The sequence below is a fragment of the Delphinus delphis genome, chromosome 10 (genome assembly GCF_949987515.2).
Source record: "Delphinus delphis chromosome 10, mDelDel1.2, whole genome shotgun sequence".
NCBI lineage: Eukaryota > Metazoa > Chordata > Mammalia > Artiodactyla > Delphinidae > Delphinus > Delphinus delphis.
The window spans coordinates 31,630,237-31,637,233 of record NC_082692.2 but is presented as its reverse complement, the minus strand read 5'-3'; positions in this window follow the sequence as shown (position 1 = coordinate 31,637,233).

The window sequence follows — 6,997 nt, the reverse complement described above, 5'->3', positions numbered from 1 at the left end:
ACAGGAGCCAGACGACCTGGACTCCAGTCCTGGTTCTGCCGCCCACTTGCTGTGCATCCCCAGGGGAGACACCTCTCCTCTCTGGACCTGTTTCCGTATCAGTAAACTCAGGGAGCATGACCAGGTGACCCCCTAAGGCCCTGGAGCATCCTCCTGCCCACCTGCCACCCACCGCCCACTGCAGAAAACAAGAAAGAGAGTCAAAGAACTCCCAGAAGGGAGGGGAGACTCAGAGGAGGCGGAGAAGGAGGAAGAAGCAGGTACCCCAAAGGCCTGCAGACGGTCGGCAAGAAACGGCCAACAGTGGGGACAGCAAACAGAAAAGCCTGATAAAAATCACCCGGATGTCCTGTGTGTCAGATCCCCAGTCTTGGGAAATGTGGACCCCAGGGGGCAGGCATCCCGAAGTCCCAGGGCTGGAGTTGTCATCCAGCCAAGGGATGGAGCCAAGGGCAGGGGAGCAGAGAGCCAGCCGGTGGATGGGCAGAAATTGGCTGAGTTTCCAGCAGGGAGCACACACAGCAGTCCCCGGAGGCCACAAACAGCAGCCTCACCCTTGATCCCTCCATCAAACCATCCTGAGGACCTACTGTGCGCCGGTGACACAGTCACAGTGAGGAGCAAGGCTGCCTCCTGGGCACCCACAGCTGAGGGCACGACAAGCCAGACAGAGATGGGAGTGCTCGCCAGGGCCAGCACTGTTCTTAGCACTTTCTATGAGTGAACTACAGGCAGGCCGCAGAGATACTGGGGGTTCTGTTCCAGGCCCACCACAATAAAGCAAATATCGCAATAAAGCAAGTCAGACGAATTTTGGGGGTTCCCAGTGCACATAAAAGTTACGTTTACACTGTGGTCTATTCATGTGCAATAGCATTATGTCTCAAAAAGTGTACATACCTTAATTTAAAAATACTTTATTGCAAAATATGCTAGCCATCATCTGAGACTTCAGCAAGTTGTAATGTTTTTGCTGGTGGTAAGTTCTAAATACTAAAATGTGACCCAAAGACACAAGGTGAGCAAATGCTGTTGGAAATATGGCCCCGGTAGGCTTGCTTGATTGACACAGAGTTGCCACAAACCTTCAATTTGTAAAAAATGCAATGTCTTCGAAGCACAATACAATGAGATGGGCCTGTAATTGAGTCCTCAGAGGTGCCCTATTGCAAATTCATAGATGAGAAGCGTGAGGCCCATGGCCGAGATGTCTCTTGCCCCAGGTAACGCAACCTGTACACAGTGGAGCTAGGACAGGGTGAAAAACATCTTAGGATGTTATGGGAGCTTAAAGGCAGGACACCTTGCCTCATTCAAACATTTTAGTGTTCAGCTGAGAAAGTTGACATGGAGACTGATGACTCAAGGGCCCACAATTAGGCCAAAATGACTGGTGTGGTACCAGACACCTTCCCCCAGGGTCATGGAGTTAAGCCAGAAACACCCCCATCACCTGCTCTGAGGCAGGCCAGTGGCCTAACCATGCCAAGAAGAATGTGATGGGTTGAATTGCATCCCCCAAAAAGATTTGTTGAAATCCTAATCCCCAATACCTCAGCATGTGCCTTCGTTTGGAAATAGGGTCATTGCAGAACTAATAAGATAGGGTCATGCTGATCCCACTACTGGACATATACCCAGAGAAACCATAATTCAAAAAGATACATGCACCCCAATGTTCATTGCAGCACTATTTACAATAGCCAGGTCATGGAAGCAACTGAAATGCCCCTCGACAGACGAATGGATAAAGAAGATGTACATATATACAATGAAATATTAGTCATAAAAAGGAACAAAATTGGGTCATTTGTAGAGACATGGGTGGATCTAGAGACTGTCATACAGAGCGCCGTAAGTCAGAAAGAGAAAAACAAATATCGTATATTAACGCATATATGTGGAACCTAGAAAAATGGTACAGATGAACCGGTTTGCAGGGCAGAAATTGAGACACAGCTGCAGAGAACAAACATATGGACACCAAGCGGGGAAAGCCATTGGGGTGTGTGTGTGTGTGTGTGTGTGTGTGTGTGTGTGTGTGTGTGTGTGTGTGTGTGTGTGTGTGTGTGATGAATTGGGCGATTGGGATTGACATATATACACTAATATGTATAAAATGGATAACTAATAAGAACCTGCTGTATAAAAAATAAATCAAAATTTTTTAAAAAGATAGGGTCATGCTGGAAAAGGGTGATCCAATACAACTGGTGTCTTTATAAGAATAGGAGACAGACACAGAGAAGGCCATGTGAAGACACAGAGATGCACAGGAAGAACGCCATATCAGTGGCTTCTGGAAACGAGGAGGCTCTCAAGATAAAGAGGTCTGGTTGGGGTGTCAGAGACAGCCCCTTCCTGGCAACCCTGGGCAGAAGAAGAGGGTCTCAGTCTTATCCTGACGGGATGATACGGTGAGGACAGCCAGCCTCGTGGTGACCTCCAGAGTGCGGGTGCTGGGTCTCCTGTCCCCACAGGGAGATGGCCCTTGGACTGGTGGGTGGGGACCAGGCAGATGGAAGGGGCCAGCTTAGCGACAGCACCAGCTTGTGGGAGGACAAGTGGGAAGGAGGCAGCTGTTAAAAACGTGCCACTGGACTTCCCTGGTGGCGCAGTGGTTAAGAATCCGCCTGCCAATGCAGGGGACACAGGTTCGAGCCCTGGTCCGGGAAGATCCCATGTGTGGCGGAGCAGCGAAGCCCGTGTGCCACAACTACTGAGCCTGCGCCCTAGAGCCCGCGAGCCACAACTACTGAAGCCCGCACGCCTAGAGCCCATGCTCCGCAACAAGAGAAGCCACTGCAGTGAGAAGCCCGCGCACCACAACGAAGCGTAGACCCTGCTTGCCACAACTAGAGAAAGCTCACGTACAGCAACGAAGACCCAACGCAGCCAAAAATAATAAATAAATTAAAAAACAAAAACAAAAACGTGCCACTGGGGCTTCCCTGGTGGCGCAGTGGTTGAGAGTCCCCAGTCTGGGAAGATCCCACATGCCGCGGAGCAGCTGGGCCCGTGAGCCACGGCCGCTGAGCCTGCGCGTCCAGAGCCTGTGCTCCGCAACGGGAGAGGCCACAACAGTGAGGCCCGCGTACCGCAAAAAAAAAACCAAAAACAAAAAAAAGGTGCCACTGACCTAGGAATCCCACTGCAGTTGGAGAGTTCTGGGTGGGGGTGGGAGTCCTCCGGCCCCTCCCCCCAGAACCTTCAACTGTCAAGCACCATGCGAGCCACCAGCATGCTGCACTCCCCAGGTAGGCGTTGATGGGGTTTGTCCCACTCCTGTCCCTGGCAGACTAGGACCTCCCCCCAGGGAAGGGGCTGTGTCCCCTTGAGGGTGACTCCTCCATCAGACTGGGTGCTCCTGAGGCGCAGGAGCTAGGCCTCTTCCTCAGCTGGTTTGGGAAAGAAAGGGCCACGGATGGTCAGACCTGCAGGAGCCCAACCTCGTCACCACTGAGAGTTTGGAGTCGGGGAGAGGAGAGGGACCAGCCACCGCACTGTCACAGCCCCCTGGGAAACAGGCTTGTGTGAAGGAAGCCCCCGTGGCCATGGCCGTGGCTGTTAGAGAAATAAGGGGCACCCTAGGCCCAGCCTCCAGGCTTCTTGGGAAGTGCAGGCCGAAGGGGAGGCCCCAAGCCCAGTCTAGACAACATCTTTGTTTGCTCTCTGCTCTGGAAATCAAGCTGTCCCTAAACCTACAGGTCCCCAGTCTGATGGGGGAAGACAAGGCACGCCCTGTCTCGTCCAAAAATCGTCCTATACATTCACGCCTTGTTTTCACATATTGCTCTAGCAACCTGCCTGTCCTTCCCACAGCCAGCCTTGTCTGTCTGTCTGTCTCAGCTTGCCCATGCCCCTGGCCCTGAGACATTCTGGGAGATAACTGTGGTGAAGTGTGTGTGTGTGTGTGTGTGTGTGTGTGTGTGTGTGTGTGTGTGTCCTCCCTGCCAGCCACTGAGTCAGAAGCGCAGACCCGGCCGACGGATGCAGGACCTTAGGCAGGTTTGGAGTCAGCACAGTGAGCAATCACTCCTCAGCTGGGTGATGGTCCGGGGACGGACAGCTCCCGGAACGTGAGGGAGGTGACATTTAACCCTCATCGCCTGCCTTGGTCTGCCCTCAGATGTTCTCCAATTTTCTTAGACACCAGCACCTTCTGTGGTCCTTCCAGAACCCCTGGAGAGCTCGGCATGTTCACTCCTGGGGGCAGCCGGGCAGAGGGCAGCCCCATGGTGGAAGGGCACGGAGGGTTCCCTCCACCATGCGGGGTCTTGGGCCATTCACTTAGTCCAGGTTTCTCACCCTCCACACTCTTGACATTTGGGGGCAGGATAATTCTTTGTTGTAAGGTCTGTCCTGTGCACTGTGGGATGTTTAGCAGCTTCCCGGCCTCTACCCACTGGATGCCAGTAGCTCCCACACCCCAGTCCCCTGTTAGGACAATGAAAAATGTCTCCAGACATCGCCAAGTGTTCCCTGGGGATGCGATCACCCCCCACCCCTTGGTGAGAACCGCTGACTTACCTTCTCTGGGCGGGCCCTGGGTCGGCTGGCAACATGGGGTGAGGACCCAGCAGTGAAACAAAACAAGTTCTGGATTCTCTTCTCTCTTAGGGATGTTCTTTGTCCTTCCTCTCAGGACCCTGTCCTTATGCTCATTAAGTCCTGTGACAGAGGGGTATGCAGGGGGCTATGTGATCCTGCTAGGAGCTCAATAAATACTAACTAGTTGACCAGCCAGATCAGCGGGGAGAAGACAACTAACATTGTCTGAGCACCTATGGAACACCTGTCTTTTTCATGTATGTTGCATTATTTAATCCTGATACATACTTCAAGATAGGATATAGCAACCTCTTCATGCAAATGAGGAAACCGAGGCTCAGAGATGTTAAGCAACTTGCCCAAGGTCACACAGCTACCCACTCTGGCTTGGTGCAGCCCAGGGCACTAGCTCTGCTAAAGAGAAATAAGCTACCTCCTGACCCCTTTTCCAACACCATCCTCAACCTCTCCTCCCAGCCCAGGGAAGGAGCTTAAGAAAGGCCACCTAGAGGCTGTAGTAAGATGGAAGAAGGGCTGGCCCCAGACCTGCTGACCATTTGTCCTTCTCTCCAGCACAGCCTCTGCCCCTCCACCGAGGCTCCCTCCCTGAAAGGCAGTAAGGGTAATGGGTGAGAGCATGGACCAGCCTGCCCAGGTGTGACCCTGACTCTGCTGCCAGCCAGGTGTGCAGCCTTGAGGAAGTTCAGCCTGTGTGCCTCAGTTTCTCCCTCTGAAGCAGGGAGACGATAATAATAAACCTAACTAACAGGGCTGTTGTGAGGATTCAATGAGTTAATGCACATAAAGTGTTTAGAGCCATGCAGGCACGCGCTGAGTCCTCAAACTCTGTTAATTACTATTACTTTTACAAATGCTGTGTAAGTGCTAGTTACTTTCATAACTGAGGGAGGATTCCTACTATCTTCTCATCACGAGCCACAGGCTTTATGGAAGAAGCAAAGGACAGGATTCCAAGTTTTTCTTCAGCAAACTCACCCTAATCCTTACAGCCAATGAAATTTTCTTAGTGGGGGCCAGAAGCCTCCAGGCCTCAGGGACCCCAAGGGACCCCAGAGAGACCTCTCTGCTGTAGCCAAGACCTTTGTCATTCCCTGCACCAACACTCTGGCTTTCCTGGGCTGAGCTGGGCCCTTTTTGGTCCCCAGCCCAAGCATGGCCTGTGGACAGTGCTGGACTGGAGTCTGCAGGTCCCACCATTTACTGGGCACCTGCTGGGGGGCTCCCCCTAATGGATGGGGGTGTCCCAGGGATGAACCACACGCCCACCCATTCCTTTCACAGATTGTTATTGGACCCTCTTCCTGTGGGAGAAACTGAGATACACCGACCTCCTCCCTACGGAAGCTGCCAAGAACATCCTTCAAAATATTTTTTTTTTTTGCGGTACGCGGGCCTCTCACTGTTGTGGCCTCTCCTGTTGCGGAGCACAGGCTCTGGATGCACAGGCTCAGCGGCCATGGCTCACAGGCCCAGCCGCTCCGCGGCATGTGGGATCCTCCCGGACCGGGGCACGAACCCGCGTCCCCTGCATCGGCAGGCGGACTCTCAACCACTGCGCCACCAGGGAAGCCCCAAAATATTTATTGATCACCTACTATGTACACAATACAGCAGCAGGAATACAGCAGCAAACAAAACAGACCAAAATCCCTGCCTGCGTGAGCATTCATTCTATGAGGGAGGCAACCAGTAAACAAAATACATGTGGAGCTAGAGTGGAACAGGGAGTTGGGGAGCGGGGCAGGAGAGAGAAAACATAGATTTGCAAACATAGATGAAAAATTACTACTGTCTGCAAAGCAGACAGTCACTCATTCATCCCCTGAAAGCGTTTCTGAGCCCCTGCTGGGTCAGGTGCAGTGTAAGACTGAGGGAACCCAGCAGTGGACAGGAGACCCCACCTCCACCCTTGAGATCTCATCACCTCGGTGGTGGGGGGGGACAGACAGGCCAGGCAGGGATGGGTGTCATAATAAAGGAGAGTGTTGGACACCAGGGCAGCCCCGACTCTGCACAGGCGTCAGGGGAGGCTTCGCCGAGCCGGTGGCATTGAGCCAGGACTTTCCCAGTGGACAGATGTGTGTGTGGGATGAGGAATGATTCCAAGCAGAGGCACCAAGGCAGGAACAGTCAATGCAGCTGAAGAACAAAGGCAGCCTGTGCTCCAAGGCACTGGGCTGGTGCGTGGCAACCTGTGTGGGTTTGTCAGGCTAATAAGTGGAGGGAACGGGAGCCATTCCTGGAACCAGAGAAGTCCCAGGAGATGCTGGTGAGGGACGGGAGAATGGGTTTGCTTGCTTGGGTAATGGGAAGGGTAAGGGGGTATCAGATAAGCTGAGCTACACATGGCCCGTGACCTCCTTAGTTGACTAGGATGGGGAGATGGCTCTGGGTCCCCAGGCCTTCCCATGGTGGAGAGGCACCT